Here is a 14117-nt window from a genome sequence, read left to right as displayed (position 1 = left end):
TTTGTATCATCAAGAGCGATGTACTCCAATTATGGATTAAAGTTAAGTATTACATCATCTACGTACTTTATTTGCAATTCTCAAGACATTGTCCTGTTCCAGACCTCACGCCAGTCAGCGTGTAATTAAACGCGTGCATTTCGGCCTCCTCTAGCAACACGGTGTTGGCTCTTCTGCCAACACTTCAGTTTCCCAATATATTTATTCCTCAATGAAATTTGTAATTAAAAATATATCACTCTTTCAAACCAACAGCTCAATTCATGGAATCAGTACTAGAAATAAGAATAATCTTCACCAGGATTTAAAGTCACTTACCCTTTTACAAAAAGGTGTGCATTATTCAGGAACACAAATTTTCAATAACTTGCCAGCAGCCATAAAAAGCTTAGCAACCGATGAAATTCAGTTTTGAGAGAAGCCTAAAGATTTATTGGTGGCCAACCCCTTTTACTCCACTGATAAATTTCTCAGTAGAACCAACGGATTTCTGTATATATAAAGTAAAATATAACTTCTGCACAATTTCAGTGCAGTAATGTGTTCATTGTAAATAAGTATTGTACTAGTTCTATTACATGTTTGTTACCTTATAAATAAAAAAAACTTCTTTTATTTTAAATTCAGTGAAATAGTGCTTGGAAAATAAATCTTTCATATAGTGTTCATTAAAAAAATGACGATCATTCCACTTGGGACCTGTGGAAGGTACATTAGCTTATTTGTTCCAGTTGTAGATATTTCTTTCTTTCACTGGTGCCATGTCCCGCGCTGACGCAGGGTCGGCATTGTTATGAACGGATTTGGCAAGATTAGTGGAAAGGGGTGGCTGGATGCCCTTCCTGCCGCCACACCGTTCCCCCTGGGAGGGAATTAGTGGAACCCTGCTGTCTGTGTCTCGTGTAATTTATGGAATAGTGCGAACGTGTTCAGATGTCTGCGAGTCATGTAACTGAGGCGGAACGTGGGGACCAGCCCGGTATTCACCTAGCGGGATGTGGAAAACCGCCTAAAAACTACATCCAGGCTGGCCGGCACTCCGACCGAAGTCGGTAATCCGCCGGGCGGATTCGATCCGGGGCCGGTGCGCCTACCCGAGTCCAGGAAGCAGCGCATTACATCTACATCAACATCTACATTTATACTCCGCAAGCCACCCACCGGTGTGTGGCGGAGGGCACTTTACGTGCCATTGTCATTACCTCCCTTTCCTGTTCCAGTCGCGTATGGTTCGCGGGAAGAACGACTGTCTGAAAGCCTCCGTGCGCGCTCTAATCTCTCTAATTTTACATTCGTGATCTCCTCGGGAGGTATAAGTAGGGGGAAGCAATATATTCGATACCTCATCCAGAAACGCACCCTCTCGAAACCTGGCGAGCAAGCTACACCGCGATACAGAGCGCCTCTCTTGCAGAGTCTGCCACTTGAGTTTATTAAACATCTCCGTAACGCTATCACGGTTACCAAATAACCCTGTGACGAAACGCGCCGCTCTTCTTTGGATCTTCTCTATCTCCTCCGTCAACCCGATCTGGTACTGATCCCACACTGATGAGCAATACTCAAGTATAGGTCGCACGAGTGTTTTGTAAGCCAGCTCCTTTGTTGATGGACTACATTTTCTAAGCACTCTCCCAATGAATCTCAACCTGGTACCCGCCTTACCAACACTTAATTTTATATGATCATTCCACTTCAAATCGTTCCGCACGCATTCTCCCAGATATTTTACAGAAGTAACTGCTACCAGTGATTGTTCCGCTATCATATAATCATACAATAAAGGATCCTTCTTTCTATGTATTCGCAATACATTACATTTGTCTATGTTAAGGGACAGCAAACCTGGCGGGTTTTCAGTTGCAAATATTTGTCATGTATTATTGTTTTTCTGACATGTTCTACATCCTGGAGGACCTACTCACTAAAGATAAATTGGAATGAAAGTACATCTAATCTAATCTAATCAAACCAGATGACTAATGACTCAAAAACAAAATTGCACATACGTACATCTTTAATATCCGCTAAACTGATACCAAAAGTCCGAGCCAAAGCTCTTTCTTCTGCCTCCAGACGTTCTACTAATGCCCCTGTCTTGATTAGAAGGAATTACTCCGTCTCAACTTCGTCTGATATCAGACAGCGAGGTACGAACCCTCTGTCTTCCGTGTTCCTGATATTACCAGTGACGCGTATGAACGCCCGACCACTAGACGGAGGACAGAGGAAGGTAAAACCCTCTGCATTTTCAGATGGCAACGGACGTAATCCCTGTGGGATACTATAACGTGCTGGCTAAGCAAAGTTGCTGATTACAGTTGGAGTTTCCGTCCTGCCACCGTGTATCCTGCAGACGTACGCGGCGGCTCCCTCTGCGCAACAGCCAGCCGTCCCGAGTCCCCAGGCGCGGCCGCTGTAGCGCGCGACACTAAATCTCTCCCTCATTGTCGCTCGATTACTGTGCGGCCAGACGCGGTTACCGGAGACAAACTAATTTGAGACGAGTGCCCCGGGGCGGGGCAGCCGGCGCTCTCCCGGGAGGGTGACGTGTTATGACAGCTGCGCCGACGTTGTGGGGGCGTCCGGCCCACCACCGGCGCAATCACGCCGCCAGCTGCCGCCCGCGGCGCCACCGTCGCAATCGAGTTATCAGCGGCGAGCTGCCGCAGGAAGAGCGCCGTTTAACAGCTTCCCAAACGAATTCCTCGCGACTCGGAGCCGCACGTGTCTCAGGGGCGTGCGACGTCGGACGCCTGTGTCAGTCCGCGACACGGTGTCTGTTGTTAGAGGTCGTCTGGTGGCTAGAAACCAAACTGATGTAATAAATCACTATCCTGCGTAACACAGTGCCACCTGAAATAACGTCTCTGCAGTAAACACTAATAAAGCAAGATTTTTTTTGAATATCAGTCTTCTGATGCGGCCCGCCACGAATTCCTCTCCTGTGCCAACCTCTTCATCTCAGAGTAGCACTTGCAACCTACGTCTTCAATTATTTGCTGGATGCGTTCTAATATCTGTTTTCCTCCACAGTTTTTGCCCCTCTAGTACCATGGAAGTCAATCCCTGATACCTTAACAAACGTCCTATCAACCTGAACCTTCTTCTTATCAGTTTTTTCCGTATACACACTCGATCGACTTATACTTGAGTATTGCTCATCAGTGTGGGATCCGTACCATGTCGGGTCGACAGAGGAGATAGAGAAGATCCAAAGAAGAGCGGCGCGTTTCGTCACAGGGCTATTTGGTAAGCGTGATAGAGTTACGGAGATGTTTATCAAACTCAAGTGGCAGAGTCTGCAAGAGAGGCGCTGTGCATCGCGGTGTAGCTTGCTGTCCAGGTTTCGAGAGGGTGCGTTTCTGGATGAGGTACCGAATATTTTGCTTCCCCCCACTTATACCTCCCGAGGAGATCACGAATGTAAAATTAGAGACATTCGAGTGCGCACGAAGGCTTTCCGGCAGTCGTTCTTCCCGCGAATCATACGCGACTGGAACAGGAAAGGGAGGTAATGACAGTGGCATGTAAAGTGCCCTCCGCCACACACCGTTTGGTGGCTTGCGGAGTATAAATGTAGATGTAGATATAGATATATTCCTTTCATCTCTGATTCTGCCCAGAACCGCCTAATTCCTTACCTTATCAGTCCACCTAGTTTTCAAATTCGTCTGCAGCACCACATGTCAAATGCTTCTATTCTCTTCTGTTCCAATATCTCCACAGTCAACGTTTCACTAACATACAATGCTGTCCTCCAAACGTACGTTCGCAGAAAATTAATCCCCAAATTGAGGCCTATCTTTGATACTAGTAGACTTGTCTTACCCAGGAAAGCCCTTTTTGCCAGTGCTAGTCTGATTTTGATGTCCTCCTTGCTCCATCAGTCATTGGTTATTTAGCTGCCTGGGTAGTAGAAATTCTTAACTTCATTACTTCATGACCATCGATCCTAATGTTAAGTTTCTCGCTGTCCTCATTTCTGCTACTTCTCATTATTTTCCTCTTTCTTCTATTTACTTTCAATCCATGTTCTGTTCTCATTAGACTGTTAACTCAGTTCAGGAGATTCTTCTTCACTTTCAGTTAGGATACCAACGTCATCAGCGAATTCACCTTGAATTTTAATTCCACTCCTGAATCTTTCTTTTATTTCCATAATTGCTTCTTCGATGTACGGATCGAACAGTAGAAGCAAAAGACTAAATTCCTATCTTACACCCTGTTTGATCCGAACACTTCGTTCTTGGTCGTAGGGCGACAGAAAAGAAATGAAAATCAATTACGAGACTCGTTTGGCTACTTGAAGTGAGAAAGTGCCTCCAGGAAGCGTCACAGGCGAAGAAGCCATATCGAAAAGATGTCATAGTCTTCAAAAGTGACAGAAAATCAAAGAAGTTTACCGTATACAATATGACTTTCACCGCAAATAAAACTAGATCAATGGCTGTTCTAAGATGAGACCCCATCACAACAAGGACAGCGGTAAATATTAAAGTAGTAAACTAAGTCAGCTATTTTAACTGTCTGGTATTTGATATACGAGTATGACAAATGTATAGACAAGAAAGGAGGAAAGTCAGGAAACATATGTCCAAAAATAAACAGGTAGCGCTGAGTGTTATACCTGGACGATAGTGTACCTACAAACATACGTTGTTTCCTGATCGGTGTTTCAGTCTAGTGACCGATGTCAGAAATTCGTGAAGAAATGCGCACTACAAACCACCGTAAGCAGTTTGTACCATTTTCTGATGTTCTTTTTGTTGTGTGACATGAGGTTCTATTTTGTGCAACATTTGTAAAAATCACGAGTTCTACATTTTTAAGTGCTGTATAACAGGTTAAAGCTACTCCGAGGACCTTATTGTTAACTATTCAGTTACAGATTTTATGGTGAATAAAACTCTGTATATGTTCTATAACTAGTTACATAACGTGTGAATAGTTGGGCCGTAGTTCATCGGTTGTGCGGTATGTTCTGTCTTGAAACGGAAGAAGGTCTTCCGTCTTAAAGCTAGTGATATTTGCAAATAAACTGAGTTCTTTAATCTGTTATCAGTTTCCCATGTCTTGAAAAGGAAAATTTGTACTATTTATCAGTAGCTTCCATTTCAAATGTTTTTAACTTGTATGAGCTTCTTGGTAATGCTTCTGCTTAATTTGATTTCACTTGCTGACTTTTGGATTGTATTAGAGTAATTATGTGACAAAGAGTCTATTAAATACAGAACTGACGAGATTTTCTCAATTAAAACACTCTGAATAGAATATTTGTCCCTATTATATTGTACAACTCAACAGTTTTTCACGCCAGAAAAAACATTACATTTCCGGAGTAATTTTTGTAATTGCAGAAGAAGTCTGCAGCACACACAAAGAGAACACTGGTATTACCGGGCGAAATTCTGAAAAATGTTCTGTGGCACAGCACTCTTCCCTGATTCAGAAACAAGAAACAAAAAATAACACAATTGAAGTTTTGTAAAGTAGTGACCGTCCCCACATTACTCTACAGAAGTGAGTCGTGTGTCATTTACAGCCGGCCGTGGTGGCCGAGCGGAACCGCGCGACCGCTAGGATCGCAGGTTCGAATCCTGCCTTAGGCATGGATGTGTGTGATGTCCTTAGGTTAATAAGGTTTAAGTAGTTCTGAGTTGTAGAGGACTCATGACTTCCACAGTTAAGTCCCATAGTGCTCAGAGATATTTATATTGTTATTTACAAACGATAACATGTATCTGATCCAAGTATCTCAATGACATTTCGCATCATCATGAAATGCTGTACCAGAGTACACAGATTAAGAGGCGGTACATTAGGATCTAATACTGGAAATGCAGAAGTACAAGAAGAAGAAGTAATAACACGTGGCCTCAGTTAAAAAAAAAAGTCTCTGAGCACTATGGGACTTAACAACTGAGGTCATCAGTCCCCTAGAACTTAGAACTACTTAAACCTAACTAACCTAAGGACATCACACCCATCCATGCCCGAGGCAGGATTCGAAACTGCGACCGTAGCAGTCGCGCGGTTCCGGACTGAAGCGCCTAGAACTGCTCAGACACTACAGTGGCCTCAGTCCTCTAAATTTTCTGTCCATGCTGTCGGGTGAGTCAGCTTAGTGGAGGTAGACCAAGTAAGCTATCTTCCCGCGATTTTCTTTGCGTAGTAGAGATAACCGTGGTGTGATGCATTACCCTGCTGGAATTTGAACTTCACACCATTTTTCTGGGGGAGGGGAGGGGGTTAGGTTAGTGAAGGTAGCCCAATTGACCTTCTTCCCGCCAAAATTCAAACTTCCTCCAAAATCCGCCATCTTGAATGCCGTCATGGCTGCCATCTTGGGTGATATGCGCTGTTGTCAAGTCTACACGACGCCATCTTGTATGACGTCAACGCCGCCTTCTTGGATACATCTGGTAACAATGCAGAGTGGCTCCGTATCACTCTTGTTCCAATAGTCACGAGCTGGTCGACGTGATTTTGCACTCTCAGCGCTCTCCAGAGGCGGCTGTCACATTTATGAGGCTCGCAAGTCATACAGTTTGTTCACTACAATGGGGGCGATTAGAATTCCTACGGTAGCCCTATCACAACGAACACTTCATTTCCAAACCGTACGCTAGTCATGTTGTTCTCTCAACTGAAACCTTTTATATCCACCAACGTGTAATAAGACAAGAATGGAAGATCCATGTCCAACCAGAGAACGCGTCAGTTTGTGTAAGTTCACCAAATCACACACACACACACACAAACAAACACTTCCGAAGGAGAGCGCACTTCAAATATCAAAAAAATTATTTCTATTAATTTCATACTAAGCTCCCACAACCATTTAGAAAACGCAAAGGTGTAAAAAACAGTAGAGTCGGTGCGGACGTCCCATTACACCCGTTGAAGTTCATTGTTTATCCATTCACTCAGTTTCTTTTTTGTCTTTTTGTTGTTTTTAAAATCCAAAGGGAAGCTAACCCCCCGATCGAACACACTGAGCTACCGTGCTGGCGAAGGTTGCGTTGCGAGGCTTCAACCAAATACGTTATTCTGATAGTCGCTTCTTAACACACGGTTTTTCTTTACTGCCGTCTCCGAAATGTTAAATTATATTATAATAAGAAGGACACGTTTGCACGACTCTTAAATGGGTCGTTGTCATAAAATGACTTACTTTCAATACGAGCAAGTTATAACGTGAAAATAACAAAATACGTAAATATTTAACCACTAATATGACGTTTCCTGTCATTTTAGTACAACAAATCGAACCAATAATGATTCGTTCTTGAGACGTTCAACGTGCTGGTGATTAGAAACAGCATATATTCTTAGGGTGAAACATAGAAATCCCACCGAATATGGTCTTCAGCTGAACACGACAGATACAGTATGACGTGTTTCTGCTTGTGTCGTAGGGAGCTTTCTCGCTCCCTATTGGTTCTACTTTACGTGGCACGTTGCCATAATATAGCAGAAATTAGTTTTTGTTTCACGTCACGGAATGGCTTTTCAACGAGACGTATCAAGAAGTGACGCCACAAAATTCATAGAGTACCACGTCAACGTCAGCTATCTCCTACCGTCGATGGTGAACTCGCTCAAACGGAAACCGTACTTCCCAAGCGATTGCAGATCTGGATAGATGAGTTTGTTGCTGTCGTCGTACCTCCAACTGCCGTTCCGGAGCCCATCGAACTCGCGGCGACATGTGCCAGTTCCGATGTACGAAACCGTTTAACCATGCCATTCTGTCTCGCCAAACTCTACCGGGCCCTGACGTCCTCATCAGATACATCGCGCGGCTATGACCGGATCCACGACTCCATGACTGTCAATTTGTCTGACGATGCAAAACGTGTCTTTGCGAACATCTTTGATGACATCTGAAGGGACAGGAACGTTCCCGATAAATGGAAGACCCGGCCGCATTGGCTGTGCGGTTCTAGGCTCTTCAGTCCGGAACCGCGCGACTGCTACGGTCACAGGTTCGAATCCTGCCTCGGGCATGGCTGTGTGTGATGTCCTTAGGTTGGTTAGGTTTAAGTAGTTCTAAATTATAGGGGACTGATGACCTCAGATGTTAAGTCCCATAGTGCTCAGAGCCATTTGAACCATTTTTGATAAATAGAAGACTTGGTATTGGTGCCCATACTGAAGCCTGGGAAAGACCATGGACAAGCGACATCGTACTGCCCGTTTGCACTGTCTCCTCAAGTTTCGCTTAGAGCGGAGTTTGGAACATGTGAACTTGCCCCCGCGGACGCGAAACGGCTTCCGTAAGTGCAGAAATACTTATGGTAATATTATCTCGCTTGCGATGCTCATTGAAAACACGTTCTGCACTAACGGATCTTTAACGGCCACATTTCTTGACTTTTCGAGGGCGTACGACCATATCCTTATACCTGATTTTATCAACAAATTGCAACTGCTTCATCTCCCGGCTCATTCTTCTTGCTTGGTTGGCATACCGTATTATGTACGATCAGGACAATGTGTTGCATGGACACCGCCTAGTGTCTCGTACCCCCACCCCCCCCTTCCCAACGGGTCGCGATACTGAGTCCCTTACTATATGTCCTGTAGGTTGCCGACTTGTTCAACCCCAAAGTTTTTCAATATGCGGACGACGTCTGTATATGCCCTCACTCGTCGTGATTTTGGGTGATGCGCCTATGGTTTACCGACGCATGTGAAATACTGGCCGCATGGGAGTTCAAAAATGGACTCACTTTGTCACGTCACAAATCAGTTGTTGTGATATTCACGAGGAAAAGACGTACTAACATCTCATCCGAACTTGGTTCGCACACGTTTCCTGTTCGGGCACATGCGAAGTTCCTTGGCGTCTACTGCGACAGCAATCTCACGTGGACGCGACATGTTGGGTATCTCATCGACAGATTGGATAACACTGTGAATGTCTTGCGTATGCCTGACCGATTATGATGGGGAGCGGAACCGATTATGCTCTTGAGTCTTGACTCTGTAAAAGGTCTTGATCCGTTCTGTATGGTAGCATTATCTACGGCACTGCAACGCAACCAACTTCGCGCAAGCTCGATGTCATTCATTATAGAGTGATTCGTCTTGTCCTCGCCGGCCGAAGTGGCCGCGCGGTTCTGGCGCTGCAGTCTGGAACCGCGAGACCGCTACGGTCGCAGGTTCGAATCCTGCCTCGGGCATGGATGTGTGTGATGTCCTTAGGTTAGTTAGGTTTAACTAGTTCTAAGTTCTAGGGGACTAATGACCTCAGCAGTTGAGTCCCATAGTGCTCAGAGCCATTTGAACCATTTTTTTTGAACCGTCTTGTCCTCCTAGCCATGAAATCAACACGTCCCAACGTCCTGCTCGTGGAAGCATTCGCCTTGCCGTTGTCTATAAGACGGCAGATGTTGTATGATATTTTTTTCCTCGCTTGATCTTCGATATATGATTGTACCTCTCTTAAGGCGGTGGTTCGATTCTGGAGACTCACGCAGCACTTCACGGACGACGAATGGCCAGAACTCGTTACTAGATCGCAGCTGCAAGGAATGGCGCCATCTCTTTCCACTCGTTCTCCAGGACACAAAACTCACTGTTTCCGTTTTTTGTTTAATCTCTGCTCCACTCCAGCCCCAGTGGCATACCCGAAAACCGATTTCCGATCGGAGACCAACGTCACTAGCAACTAAAGTATTTTCTCAGCTTAGAATGATCACAGTAACCCCACATCTATATGGACGGTTCTGAATCTGAGGCGGGTCTGGGATATGCCTTCTTTTGCCCTTCTAGTGGCGTCTACCAAATGTTTGCGCTTTCACCTGAATCTTCTGTCTACACGGCGGAGCTGCTGGCCATCGAGGAAGTTGTTCATTATGATACCCGGACATCCAAGTTCGTTTGATAGTTAGGACTGTCAAGGTGTGCTGCAGAGATTGCTACATCCCGCGTTTGATAAACAGAACAACAGGTGTGTTATGGACGTCTTGGCAGCGCAGACCTTGCGCATTGTCGTGCAGTTACATTGGATTAAAGGACATTATGGAATTCTTCATAATGAAACTGTTGACTGCCTTGCCAAGAGGACTATTACAGGAGGCCCAGTTACGCCCAACGGCGTACCCTTACACGGATCTCACATCGACGATACGGAAGACTGCTTATCACGCTTATCACACCTGGAATTACCAATGGCATGTCTCTCAGCTCCAGGGCAGCCACCTGGCGGCCAAACATCTCTTCTCGACCATGGTCCGCCTCTGTGCAGCTTCATAGACGTCATGTGACTTCTGTCATTCGTATGAGACTGGGAAACCGATGTTACCCTGCGCAACTATATCGGTTGAAGATTATCACTTCTGGACACTGCGATAGGGACACAACGGCAGTAGCGTATCTTAACTACATCATATTAGCATGTTCCAAGTACACGACTTGTATCTACATCTACATACAGGGTGTTTCAAAAATGACCGGTATATTTGAAACGGCAATAAAACCTAAACGAGCAGCGATAGAAATACACCGTTTGTTGCAATATGCTTGGGACAACAGTACATTGTCAGGCAGACAAACTTTCGAAATTACAGTAGTTACAATTTTCAACAACAGATGGCGCTGCGGTCTGGGAAACTCTATAGTACGATATTTTCCACATATCCACCATGCGTAGCAATAATATGGCGTAGTCTCTGAATGAAATTACCCGAAACCTTTGACAACGTGTCTGGCGGAATGGCTTCACATGCAGATGAGATGTACTGCTTCAGCTGTTCAATTGTTTCTGGACTCTGGCGGTTCACCTGGTCTTTCAAGTGTCCCACAAAAATAAGTCACAGGGGTTCATGTCTGGCGAATAGGGAGGCCAATCCACGCCGCCTCCTGTATGTTTCGGATAGCCCAAAGTGATCACACGATCATCGAAATATTCATTCAGGAAATTAAAGACGTCGGCCGTGCGATGTGGCCGGGCACCATCTTGCATAAACCACGAGGTGTTCGCAGTGTCGTCTAAGGCAGTTTGTACCGCCACAAATTCACGAAGAATGTCCAGATAGCGTGATGCAGTAATTGTTTCGGATCTGAAAAATGGGCCAATGATTCCTTTGGAAGAAATGGCGGCCCAGACCAGTACTTTTTGAGGATGCAGGGACGATGGGACTGCAACATGGGGCTTTTCGGTTCCCCATATGCGCCAGTTCTGTTTATTGACGAAGCCGTCCAGGTAAAAATAAGCTTCGTCAGTAAACCAAATGCTGCCCACATGCATATCGCCGTCATCAATCCTGTGCACTATATCGTTCGCGAATGTCTCTCGTGTAGCAATGGTAGCGGCGCTGAGGGGTTGCCGCGTTTGAATTTTGTATTGATAGAGGTGTAAACTCTGGCGCATGAGACGATACGTGGACGTTGGCGTCATTTGGACCTCAGCTGCAACACGGCGAACGGAAACACGAGGCCGCTGTTGGATCACCTGCTGCACTAGCTGCGCGTTGCCCTCTGTGGTTGCCGTACGCGGTCGCCCTACCTTTCCAGCACGTTCATCCGTCACGTTCCCAGTCCGTTGAAATTTTTCAAACAGATCCTTTATTGTATCGCTTTTCGGTCCTTTGGTTACATTAAACCTCCGTTGAAAACTTCGTCTTGTTGCAACAACACTGTGTTCTAGGCGGTGGAATTGCAAGACCAGAAAAATCCTCTGTTCTAAGGAATAAACCATGTTGTCTACAGCATACGTGCACGTTGTGAACAGCACACGCTTACAGCAGAAAGACGACGTACAGAATGGCACACCCACAGACTGCGTTGTCTTCTATATCTTTCACATCACTTGCAGCGCCATCTGTTGTTGCAAATTGTAACTACTGTAATTTCGAAAGTTTGTCCGCCTGAAAATGTACTGTTGTCCCAAGCATATTGCAACAAACGGTGTATTTCTATCGCTGCTCGTTTAGGTTTTATTGCCGTTTAAAATATACCGGTCATTTTTGAAACACCCTGTATATACTCCGCTAGCCACCAAGCGGTGTGTGGCGGAGGGCACAATTTGCGCCAAAGTCATATTTCCCTCCCTCTGCTCCACTCGCGGATCGCGTGGGGGATAAACGACTGTCTGAACGCCTCAGTACGAACTCTAATTTCCCTTATCTTTGAATGGTGATTATTGCGCGAATTGAAAGTTTGTGGTGATAAAATATGCTCTACTTCCTCGGTGAAGACCGAATTCGGAATTTAGTGAGCAGCCCCTTCCGTTTAGCGCGCCGTCTATCTGCAAGAGCGTCCCACTTCAAACTTTCTATGAGATTTGTAACGCTCTCGCGATGGATAAGAAATTGGTTGCGAGAGGTTTCCCCATCCACACCAGGGTTTCTGTTTTACTCCACCATTCTGATAAACGTAACTTGCCCATTGACTATTTGAAAGCCACCGGCATCCTAATTTAATTAATCCGTGGTTGAGGTCTTGATTTCCAAATGTCATCAGCCCGATTCTTAATCAGGTGCGTAATTTTGTTTTTTAATTTGCGTACAGATTTCTATTTCTACATTAAATCTTAATTATTGATAGCTTGAAAGGTCTCTGTTGGATTCCTTTCATGTTAATTTCTTAAATCTGTTGTCATTTCCGGCATAAATTCCTCTTCTAAATTTACTGTGGTGTTTCTATCTGGGAGGAGACTGAGCAGTGAAACGTGTTACTTTTACACATAAACAAGAACGATCTGTCACACAGTCTCATACGGAACCTACATCCGCTTTCTTTTATATACTGTATATGATAAGATACTGTCATCCCCCTTCCATTCTGTGTGAGAGGATGAATGAGCAAATGTATTTCTAGTTGCATGCTGGATGGTAGCAGACAAGCCTGTCTGCTAGAGAACAGTAGGACCAACGTCGGAACAGGTAGCAACGCTTTCTAAAAGCAAAGAGATTTCTATCCTTAGTATGGTCCTGTCCGTCCCTTGTAATGTTGGTATAGGAAGCTGCCTCTCTGGTCACTTCCGTTTTGTATACGGAAGCACCCTTGGTAGGAGCGTAGGACAGTCTGTCCGCGGCGAGCGTCTGAAGTGGTAAGATATCCGGCTAAGCGCGTGTCTCCTAAGTCCGTAGGACAATGGATTTCTTAAGATCAGCCTAACTGAAAATTTAATCACCTTTATTTCAGGTTTAGCTCTAAAATATCTAATGTTATCTTAAATTGCTATGCAGTGTAATTAGAGTTCAGAATATATTCCGGTAGTTGCTTTGTCACTACTTTGTGAGTAAAGTGGAACCACGTGTTGATCAGTAACTCTAACTAGCATCATCAATCTTAATTGCGAATGTGCGTGAGATTATAACGTCTCGTCTTGACAATATTTTTCAATATAGCAACTTTTCTTTATGTTCAACCCACGTGGGGGGTACTTTGTGAGACCAGTACCACGTGCTTATACAATTGTTAGACCCATCAGGTTAATAGTAAGACGATAGTAACCAGTTCAAGGTTTTTCTTTTGTAAATTGCTTTTCGATCTAATTTATTTTAATTATCAGAATTATAGTGGTGTTACACTCTTTGTGTAAACCAAGTTGACCACGTGAAGCATGTGGTGTAATCATCAAAGTAGCCCTCAGCTATTCTTTTCGGGAAGATTTCACAGAGAGTTAGTATGAATTTAGTATACCAGTGTGTGGTAATTACATGACGGACAGGACTGCGCTACGAACGTTAACTTCTTTGGGTGAAAATTGAATCGGTTGGTTGTGGTTAATTTCCTCTTGCATATGTTTCAACGTTCTTCGTGTGTTATTTTATGAATGCAGTGTTGTATGCAGTCTCCCAATCTTGGCTCCATATTTGATGTGTTCTGTAAGATTACAATCTCACATTTACACAATCCTAAATAAGGCACCAGTTTAGTTATGAATCAAGTTTAATATGCTGAAATTTCAATGATCAATGTTAAAATAAATTTCCAAATATAAACTGATTTATTTCTTTTTATTTAAATTCTCTTTTTCATATATATATATATATATATATATATATATATATATATATATATATATATATATATATCACCGGTTGTCGTATGACTATTAAAAGATTATAATTAATGTTAGTCTGGTTGGGAATTTGGTA

The sequence above is a fragment of the Schistocerca nitens genome, chromosome 1 (genome assembly GCF_023898315.1).
Source record: "Schistocerca nitens isolate TAMUIC-IGC-003100 chromosome 1, iqSchNite1.1, whole genome shotgun sequence".
Lineage (NCBI taxonomy): Eukaryota > Metazoa > Arthropoda > Insecta > Orthoptera > Acrididae > Schistocerca > Schistocerca nitens.
The sequence above is the reverse complement of the archived record's forward strand: the minus strand, read 5'-3'. Positions refer to the sequence as shown.